The sequence below is a fragment of the Molossus molossus genome, unplaced genomic scaffold (assembly GCF_014108415.1).
Source record: "Molossus molossus isolate mMolMol1 unplaced genomic scaffold, mMolMol1.p scaffold_m16_p_13, whole genome shotgun sequence".
Taxonomy (NCBI): domain Eukaryota; kingdom Metazoa; phylum Chordata; class Mammalia; order Chiroptera; family Molossidae; genus Molossus; species Molossus molossus.
The window spans coordinates 90,975,921-90,987,154 of record NW_023425348.1 but is presented as its reverse complement, the minus strand read 5'-3'; positions in this window follow the sequence as shown (position 1 = coordinate 90,987,154).

Sequence of the window (11,234 nt, the reverse complement as noted above, 5' to 3'; positions counted from 1 at the left end):
TGGTCCCACACCCACGTGTGGTGGATAAAAATCAGGAGGACACCTCGGCTGGGAAGGTCCTTCCTGAGGACTGAGGGGTCCCCCTCCCACACCAGGCGCCCCACTCAGGGTTCCAGTGCCAGGAAGAGAATCCCCATCCCTTCTGGCTGGAAAAACCAGTGGGAACTGAGGCTCAGGGAGGCTGAGGCGGCTGGAGCCCCAGGCAGCTCCTTAAAGGGCCCGCGCACGGACTTATCGGACTCTCTCCCTCTAAGCTTGGAGGGGAGGCAGCTCTAAGGGCGCCAGAGACATACAGGGAAGAACTGAGCTGTTTGGCTTTGGAGCAAGAACTGGAGAGGGGGCTTTCTCCGGGACAGACGTGCTGTCAGAGGCCTTTGTTCCTTTGGTGAGCTCTTCCCTGGGGCAGCAGACAGCCGCCATATCTAGGACGCCAGCACCTGGCTCACACTGGTAGCCCCGCCCTAGTGGTTCCCTGAGGCCCCGCCCCACCCAACTTTCAGGCCAACCCACGCTGTTGCCAGTTGCTTAACCATAGGATTGGCCTATTTTTTTTTTTTTTTTTTTATCCTCACCCGAGGACATTTTTCCATTTTTTTCCATTTTTTGTACAGATAGAGTGGGAGAGAGAGAGAGGAAGAGAGAGAGGGAAACATCGATGTGAAAGGGACACATCGAGTGGCTGCCACCCGCACGACCAACCAGGGCCGGGGACAAACTGCAACCGAGGTACACGCCCTTAGCGAGAACCGAACCCGGGTCTCTCCAGACCGCAGGTGGACGCTCCAACCGCTGAGCCAAACCGGCCAGGGCACGATTGGCCTGTCTTGGATCCTGCTTCAGGTTTTCCTAAATTCTTTCAAACAAGCAGCATCTGGTCTCAGCTAGCCCCATACCACTTGTTAAGTAACACATAGAAACAAACACAGGGAGGCGGCCAAAATGAGGAGACAAAGAAACAGGTCCCAAATGAAAGAACAGAACAAAACCCCAGGAAAAGAACTAAGCGAAATGGAGATAAGCAACCTAACAGATTCTGAGTTCAAAACACTGCTTATAAGGATGCTCAATGAACTTAGTGAGAACCTCAGCAAACTTAGTGAGGGCCTCAAGAGCATAAAAAAGGACTAGTCAGAAATGAAGGAGGCACTAACTGAAATAAAGAATAATTTACATAGATTCAATAGTAGAGTAGGTAAAGCCAAGAAGCAAACCATCAATTTCGAATCTAAGGAAGCAAAAAACACCCAATCAGTACAGCAAAAAGAAAAAAATAATCCAAAAAAATGAGAAGAGTGTAGGGAGCCTCTGGGACAACTTCAAGCGTGCCAACATTCGCATCTTGGGGGTGCCAGAAGGAGAAAAGAGAGAACAAGAAATAGAAAACCTATTTGAAACAATAATGGCAGGAAACTTCCCTAACTTGGTGAAGGAAACAGACATACAAGTCCAGGAAGCACAGAGAGTTCCAAACAAGATGAACCCCAAGAGGCCCACACCAAGACATATCATCAAAATGCAAAAGGTTCAAGACAAAGAGAGAATCTTAAAAGCAGCAAGAGAAAAGCAGTTAGTTACCTACAAGGGAGTTCCCATAAGACTGTCAGCTGATTTCTCAAAAGGAACTTTGCAGGCCAGAAGGGAGTGGCAAGAAATATTCGGAGTGATGAAAAGCGAGAACCTACAACCAAGGTTACTCTATCATGCAAAGCTGTCATTTAGAATCAATGGCCATATAAAGACTTTCCCAGACAAGAAAAAGATAAAGGAGTTTATCACCACCAAACCGTTATTATATGAAATGTTGAAGGATCTTTTTGAAGAAAAAGATAAAATATATGAACAAACAAAATGGCATGAATACATATCTATCAACAATGGAATCTACAAACAAAACGAACAGGCAGACAAACATTCTCATAGATAGAGAACATTTTGTTGGTTGTCAGATGGGAGTGTGGTTGGGGGATGGGTGAAAAAGGTGAAGGGATTAAGAAATACAAATAGGTTGCTAGACTGACAAACCTCAAAGGGAAAGGGGTTGGAGGGTGGGAAGAAATAAACCAAAAAACTTATATGTAACCAATGGACATAGACAACAGTGTGGGAAAAGGCAGGAGGGGGGCGGGAGTAGGGAGGAAGGGGTCAATGGGGAAAAATGAGGAACATCTGTAATACATTCAACAATAAAGATTTAGAAAAAAAAGAGCTTGGCACTTGGGAAGGTTTGGGATGGTGTCAGGAAGTGAGGCTCCTGGCTGGTCTGAGCAGAGGCTTGTTCAAGGGTGGTGGAATATGTGGGTTAGAACCAATGGTGTCCAAAATGGAGAGTCTTGAATGCCACACTAATTGCTTCTCAATGTCCAACTAATGATGATTTCTATATCAAAAATGAGAGGGATTCGTCACTTCTAAAAAATATATATAGCCCTGGCCAGTTTGGCTCAGTGGTTAGAGCGTCGGCCTGCAGTCTGGAGAGACCCGGGTTCGGTTCCCGCTAAGGGCACATACCTCGGTTGCAGTTTGTCCCCGGCCCTTGTTGGGTTGTGTGAATGGCAACCACTCAATGTGTCCCTTTCACATCAATGTTTCTCTCCTGCTCTCTCTCCCGCTCCCACTCTATCTGAACAAAATATTGAAAAGTGTCCTCGGATGAGGATAAAAAAATAAATATAGTTTTTATTGATTTCAGGGAGAGGGAGAGAGAGATAGAAACATTGATGAAAGAGAAACATTGATCAGCTACCTCCTACATGGCCCCACTGGGGATCAAGCCCACATGTTCCCTGATGCCACCCCCTGGTGCATGGGATGACACTCAACCAACTGAGCCAAATTGTCAGGCAGATTCTTTACTTTTTTGTTATTGTTGTTTATCTTCACCTGAGGATATTTTTCCCATTGGTTTTTAGAGAGAGTAGAAGGGAGGGAGGGAGGGAGGGAGGAGGAGGAGGAGGAGGAGGGAGAGAGAGAGAGAGAGAGAGAGAGAGAGAGAGACATGGATGTGTAGAGAGACACATGGATTGGTTGCCTCCCACACGCACCCCAACTAGGGCTGGGAATTGAACCTGCAACCCAGGTATGTGCCCCTGACCAGAAATCAAACCTGAGAACCTTCGATACGTGGGCCAATGCTCTAACCACTTAGCAGCACTGTCCAGGGCAGATTCTCCACTTTTTATAGGCTTCTCTAGGGTTCCATGAAAAAGCGCCATCCTATCCCCCAAACCCCACCTCAACCCTTGCATTTGCAGGGATCTGGTTGGCTGGACAGAACTGGTGGTGGAAGTCTCTCCAGGCTGGAGGCTGCCCCAAGAAAACCTGGAAAGGGGAGGCCCATGGGATGATGGACATGGCTCACTAACTGGGCTTCTGTCTTCCTCAGTCTCCCCAGGGCAGACAAAGAGCCCATTCTAAGCCCATTGAGATGCCAGTGGTGCAGCCTGTTGAGGAGCAGAAGCTGGAAGACTCTCATGTCTCTGAGGAGCTGGGCGCGAGGGTAACAGTCATGGGTGGCGGGGGGCTGGAGAAATTCTCATTTCCCTGCCTGGGTGGAGATCTGAACTAGCCATCGCTCCAGGGTGTGGGAGGACCCAGGCTCTTGGGCTGCCAGCCTCATGCCTTGGTCACCATGACACATTCTCTGCCAAAGCTGCCACCTTCAGAGCAAAAGCTAGACCTGCAACCAGAACCCACGGTCAAGTTCCTGTTTACACTCCTGAGTGCTGTGGAGCCCCCTGAGCCCAAAGAACCTGAAGAGTAAGGCTGCGTGAGTGCATGAAGGGGAGGGAGCACATTGGTGCTTCTCTCCCCACCCCACCCCAAATTAACCCTCAGACCTGGGCCAGGACTCAGCCCTGGGGCGGGCAGAAGGGAAGCCCAGATAGGGTTGAACAAGCCTGGGCCTTGGACTACCGCCATCTCTGACCACCCCATCCTCTCCCAGCCTATTGATCCCCCAGTCCTACCTCACTGCAAACCCATCCTAGGGACTTGGAGATCCAGGAGAGCAGGTTCCTGGATGAGGAAGACTGGGGCATCGGGCGAACCTCGAAGGAAATGAGCCATTTGCACAATGCTTGCATCAGGTGAGCCAGGTTGGGGCAGGTGGGGGCAGGTAGGGTGACAGGGCTTTCCCCACGGAGGTCAGGGCCTGGGGCTTGCCGGCTGTAGGTTTGCCCTTCTTCCTTCCCTCCTTCCCTGTTCTACTCTGGGTGACCTCCTTGCTGGCCGGCAGGTTTCTTCCCTCCCAAGCTTAAGTGTCCTTCTCATATGAGTGGGACCTGCCCCACCGGTGTGGGGGCCACAGCTCTTTCCTATCGATTGACGCTGTGCCCACACGCCTGGTTATTGGGCTGTCTACAAGGTTGCCTGTTAGGGACCTCCACCTTTAATTGTTCAAGAACTTGAGGGATACTTTGGTCTGTGGGGGCGGGGGGTCTGTTCTCTGCATGTCAGGCTCAGGTCTGCATGATCCCACGACTGTTTGTCTCTGTGGTAAAGCCAAGGTCAGATGTCCCCCTGGAGACAGAGGTCTTGGGGTGGCTGTGGGGGAAGTGCTGCCGTCTCCCCAGGCTGCACATGGGCTCCCTGGGCCGTAGTGCAGAGCGGTCAGCGCTTTGTTCAGACACAGCTAGCTCAGCGCTCAGGCAAGGCCGTTTCCATGCAGCAGTCACGTGGAATCTCGTCACAGCCTCCCCGCAGCCTCTGTGCTGCCCCCTTGCAACAGGGACCGTGGGGGCTTTCTCTCCCAGCCTGTATGATGAAGCAGCCTGCCCTTCTCTGCTGAAGGAGGGAAAAGCGTTCTTTGTCTCTGTCTGGGTCCCCGCCATGAGTCTGTGGGGAGAACAACTCCCTCCCACCCGTGGCTTTGCCAGGACAATGTGGGGTGCAACAAAGAACTTTCCTCCCACCGTCTAAGTTCTAGCTGGGCTAATAATAAAATTAACACGAGACAGGTTAACAGGCAAAAATGTCCAAGATTTATTACGGATATACATGTAGGGGTGCCATAAGCTATGAGACCTGAAGACCATTGGGCAGTGAGGGTTATATGCCATTCTGGACTAAGGAGAGGCAGATGAGAAAGAGCAAACATTAGGGAAACAGGTTCTTGCTGGGCCACCCAGGAACAGTGGGACGCAGAGGGCCTGTGACAGGCTTTGCGCTAGTTCCCTTCCTTTCAGAGGTTACTCCTATCAAATTCCTTTAGTCAGGTAAGGGGAGGGTCAACATTTTTTAGTCCATTTAAGCTGTTTCTTAATAACCAGCTTAAAAATCAGTATCCCAAAAGGCATATTTTGAGGTGGCAGAATGTTGGGCCCCCTTGACAAGACAGCTCTGGGTGAAACTCTGATCTCAGGCGGCTGTGCCAGGTCGCCCAGCTCAGGCAGGAGGCATGGGTCGGGGTGGGGCTGCCTAGGACAAGAGCCTGGGGACTGAGGGGCATCTCTCTTTCAACCCTAGGCTCCAGGAGTCGCTGAGCACTATGCAAGCAGACAACCTGGCCCTGGGGGAGAAGCTGCAAAACCTGGTGAGACCCTCAGCCCAGGACCCCCTCCTTTTCCATGCCTCATCCCTGCCTCCCAGCCCAGCTGGGGATCCTCGGGCAGGCCTGCCAGGCCAGCTACCCACCTCAGGCCCCTGCAACCCTTTGTTCTAGCCCAGCTTGTTGTATAAGAACCTGAAGAAGGAGTTGAAGGCTGCCCAGCAGGAGCCCAAGCCGTCCAGGAAACAGAGCTGTTCCTGCTGGACAGGCAGCCCTGTGGCGAGTGATGAGGGAGGGGACACCTCTCTCCCATCCCTGCAACAACCCAGCGTCCAGGAGGCAGCACTGCTCACCCTGTAGCCCGACGCTACCCATGACCACAGCCACCAGTGTCAGCCTTGGGCAGGCCCGAGGCCAGAGACTGGACGCTTCCTCAGGAAGCCACTCCAACAGCAATAAACTTCCCCACAGCTGAGCAGAGGCTTCCCAGCGTGTCTGTGCAGGAGGCCACCAGCTCCAAACTGAGCTTGGTCCCTGGACTGCCCTCTGACGTCTCCCCACCTCCCTGGGTTTGCTGGTTTTGGGCTTCTCCCAACTCAGAGGAGGTTCCAGGTCTGGTTAGTGTCAGCCTCAAGGTCAATGCACCTGTGATAAGCAGTGGGGTAGGACTGGAAGGGGGCTGCACCCCCTTCTGGGGAGAATAAAGGCACCAGGTCTAATTCCAAAGGGCGGATATGAAAGGGAGGGGCAAGAAGAACCACTTCCCACCTTGTGACCCCACTAGGAGAGTCTCTTCCTCTTTGTAAGTCAAGTCATGGTAGGGTGGGGGAGTGAGAGCCCCCTCAGGGCCCAACACCCTTCAGCTGGAGATGCATCTGGAATTTGAATCCCCACTCCTACCCACCCCCACTCTCCAACCAGGGCCTCCTGGGCCTCCCTTGAGACCTCACTTCAACCTATAGGGCGGTCCCTGTCCTGGGCCAGAGCCCTTCCCCCTTCTCCTCAGGACTGGCTGCCTGAGCTCCCAGCTGTGGTCACTGTGCCCTGGCCACAGGGCTTGTACCCACCAGCCTTGCTGCCCTCAGCATCTGTCTAGTTCCAGGGAGCTTTTTGAGGTGCCCCATGATTCTGGATGTAAGAAGAGAGAGACAGAGAGAGAAAAGGTAGAATGTTCCAAAACTCAGAAATAATTCCCATACAATTAGACAAAGACTGTGCTTCAGTTTTGTTTGCTTGTTGTTTTTGTTTTTAACTCCTTAATGAGAAGAATAACAGCTAGCAAGAAGACAAAGCCAGTTTAAATGAGAATATAAGAAACTGAGCCCTGGCCGGTTTGGCTCAGCGGTTAGAGCATCGGCCTGCGGTCCGGAGAGACCCGGGTTCGGTTCCCGCTAAGGGCGCGTACTTCGGTTGCAGTTAGTCCCCGGCCCTGGTTGGTCGTGCGGGTGGCAGCCACTCGATGTGTCCCTTTCACGTCGATGTTTCTCTCTCTCTCTCCCTTCCACTCTATCTGTACAAAAATTGGAAAAATATCCTCGGATGAGGATAAAAACAAAAAAAACAAACAAACAAAAAAAAAGAAACTGACAAATACATGTAGTCAAGTGGGGGGAAAAAAGAAGGAATCCTGAAATAATATTGCTAAATTGGATAAAAAATTACCTATAGGCTAACTTTTTCCCAAAGCCCTCATAACCCTAAGGGTGACATTACTTACTGGGCAGGAATCCTCTAGTATGTTATGGGAAGGGCTGAAACCATTTTTCTGCTGTATACCCACCACAGGGGGACACTAGCCAGGAATATGGAAATTAAGGTTTGTGGACTCTCCTCAGACTCAAACCAGACCCCACGGAATCATGCCCAGACCAGTAACCGATGCAGACTTGATTAATGAAGGTTTGATTTGGTCACAGCTTCAGGCTGAGTCACACTGAGCTCTACTTAGCAGCCCTCCTCTCTCACGACTCCAACGTCCTTTCCTGGATGGCTTTAGGTGTCCCAGGCATCCCTCACCATCCACTTCCTGACCAGTGCTTGGCCAGTGTTCCAGCCGACCAGTGACCCAGTTTCCCGAAGGGAATCATCCAGTACTGAGATTGAGGGGGAATAGTTGCACCAACAGCCTAATGGTTAAATACATGTAACCATTTAAGGACTTCTAGCAACAAAACTGAGTCATCAGGATGGTCCCATTTGAACCTCCTTCTTCTAGAAACCTCTAGGATCTCCGCCTGGGAAAGCAAGCACATGCAGCTACATTGATACTGCTCAGCTGCAGGAAGTGGTGTCTGTGACAGAGCTCCCTCCCTGCTTCCCAGCTGTCTCTAAACCACAGAAATTGCTGATAGATGTCCTAAATGCATCCTGGCTATGGCCCAGTGGCCCAGGGCCCCCAGATTGCTCTGCTCTGAGCTCAGCCACTCCTGCTGACACCAAGACCCAGCAGTACTGCAGCCCAGTCAGCAAGGGCCTTTCAAGGGGAGGTCCCAAAGCAAAGCAGCCGGGGCCTAGGGTGGTACCAGTCTTTTGTTTGTTTGTTAATCCTCACCTGAGGTTATTTTTCCATTTATATCCAGTGAGAAGGGGGAGAGAGCAAGAGAGACACATGGATTGGTTGCCTCCTGCATGACCCCTACCAGGGCTAGGGATGAACCGAAACTGAGGTACACACCCTTGGACCGAATCAAACCCATGACTCTTTGGTTTGTGGGCCAATACTCTAACCACTGAGCTAAACCGACCAGGATTTATTTTACTTTATTTTTTTTAATTCATACTTCAGAATTCTTTTTTATTTTTATTGATTTTCTTTTAGAGAGAGAGGAAGGGAGCAGGAAAGAGAGATAGAAACATCGATGAGAGAGAACATCGACTGGCGGCCTCCTGCACCCCCCCCCCCCCCCCCGCCCCGGTCCCCCGGGGATCGGGCCCACAACCTGGGCATGTGCCCTGACTGGGAATTGAATCAGCAACCTCTTCATGCATGGGTTGATGCTCAACCACTGAGCCACACCGTCCAGACTTATTTTATTTTTTTAAATATGTTTTTATTGATTTTTTTTTTTTAGAGAGAGACATTGGTGTGAAAGAGAAACAGATCAGCTGCCTCCTGCACGCCCCCTACTGGGGATCGAGCCTGCAACTTGAGCATGTGCCCTGACCAGGAATCAGAGGGACCTCTCAGTCCCTGGGATGACGTTCAATCCACTGAGCCACTGCGGCCAGACGGTACCAGTCTTTTACACTCCCCACCAGAAGAGCTAGTCAAAGCAGGCTACTGTGTCAGTCACAAGCTTGGCCCAGGTCTGTTATCAGTACACTGGGGCTGGATTGGGGAAACCCCTGCTGTGTCCCCATGGTCCCATCTCTCTTGTGGGGTGTGAAATGGAATGGCTTCTCATGCCTAGTGACTGAGGGGTGGTATAGCTCCTGGGTAAGACTGCAGGGGATGCGACTGCTCCCTGCATTCTAATCTCAGCTCCACCACGTGCCAGTTTGTGTGACTTTGACCGAGTAACCAGACACACTTCTTCATCTGTAAAATGGGGTTAATCACAGTGCCTACCTCAGGCTTTTGGGAGGACTGGTGATTTAGTGCCAGCTGGGCAAATTGTTAGCTTTCTGTGAAAGTTGGCGATTATTAGCTGACCTCCAGTGGATATACCCACACCTCTAAGAGGCACAGTGGAAGGGGGGGTACCTGGGCTCCCAGAGGCTCCCCATTTAGAATAGCAGCCTAAAGGTCCTGCTCTTCTTGCCTGTGGATGGCCCAATCCTGCAACCTGGCAGCATCGCCCTCCATCCTGGGCATCATCCTTCAGAAACATCCTGCTCTGGAGGCCTGTGAGATCCCACATCCCCATCTCATGAGGGCACCTGTGTAATGCAGGCCCCCACCCATAGCTGGCTCAGCAATCTTGTTGCAGCTTATTGAGACAGGGTCTGTTTCCCAGGGGTTCCTTTGTATCCTTGTGGTTGCCTGGACATTCCTTAAATCCCAGACAGCTGGAGCCCAGCGTTGAGGAGCTGTGCTGCTTCCGGTCGACTTTTCATCCATCTACAAAGATTTGGTGAGTGCCTCCTAGGTGCTCTCCTCCAAAGGAGAGATGAGGGAGTTTGGGGGCAGGATGGATTTCAGATTTCTTTTGAAGGCTCACCGAAAAGGATTTACCTTACCGACAGGCTCGAGGTAGAGTATGAGAGAAAGAGGAGTAATATGTAACTCCAAGATTTTTGGCCTCAGTGGCTAGATGGATGGGGCTACCATTAACTAAAGTGGAGCCTGTGGGAGGAGGATTTCTGAGGAGGAAGATCAGGAGCTAAACTTTGGGCGTGTTCAGTGTGAGCTGACTCTGGATCACTAAGTATGGCTATGAAGTCAGCAGCTGGAAATTCAGGACTAGAATTCAGGGGATAGGTTCAGATTGGAGGCATAAGTTTGCAGGTTTTCAGTCTGCATTTGATCATTTGTATTGGTTTTCTTTTTTTTTTTTTTTTTTTTATCCTCACCTGAGGACATTTTTCCATTTTTTTATTCAGATAGAGCAGGAGGGAGAGAGAGGAAGAGAAAGAGAGAAACATTGACGTGAAAGAAACACACTGAGAGTGGCTGCCATCCACACAACCCAACCAGGGCCAGGGACAAACTGCAGCCAAGGTACATGCCCTTAGTGGGAACCGAACCCGGGTCTCTGTGGACCACAGGCCAATGCTCTAACCACTGAGCAAAACCGGCCAGGGCTGTATTGGTTTTCTATTGCTGTTTAACAGACAACTCTAAATGTTAGCATCTTAAAACCAAGGACATTTATTATCTCACAAAGTTTCTGAGACTTTATGAATTTGAAATGGTTTGGTTGGGTAGTCTGACTCAGGGTCTCTCATGAGATTGCAGTCAAGATGTCAGCTGGGGCTGTACTCTCCAGAAGGCTTGACTGGGGCTGAAGGACCCACTTCCAAGGTGGCCCGCTCACATGGCTGGCAGGAGACCTTAGTTTCTCACCTGTGGCCTGTCCACAGAGTTGCTTGAGTAGCCTCACACCATGGCATCTGGCAGTGATTCAGGGGAGAGCCAGGCAGAAGCCATGATGTCTTTTAGGACCTAACCTTGGAAGCCACACTCTGTAATTTCTGCAGTAACCTTTGGGGCCATCTTGGAGGTGGGCCACCACAGAATTTAAAGCCATGAGCCTGGATGAGATCACCTAGAAAATGAATGTAGATAGAGAAGCAATCCAGGGCCTGAGCCCTAGGCCACTCTGACACTAAGAGGTCAGGGATGGAGAGGACTCATTAAAGGAGACTGCAAAGGAGTAGGCACAAAGGTCGGAAGGAAACTGGGTGAGTGTGAGGACCTGGAGGCCAAGGGACCAAAGTGTTTAAGGAGGATGGGTGATCAGCTGTGACCAAGGCTACTGCCAGGTCAAATGAGAAGAGGGGACAGAACTGGATTTGACAACATGGAGCGAAGTCGACCTCTTCAAGAGCAGTTTTAGTAGAGTGGTGGGTAAAGCCCCAACTTGAGCAGCCCCTAAGAGAGAATGGAGAGAAATCGGGGACAAACATGGATGACTCTTCAAGACTATTATCATAAAAGGGGACAGGACACTGGACCAGTCACTGGAGGAACAAGTGGAATTGAGAGAATTTGCACCATAAATGCGTGCTTTAGGTGGATGAAATGATCCACTGAAGAAAAAATGGAGCAGGGAGATTCGCTGGGGCCATATCGTCGAATAGTGAGGGG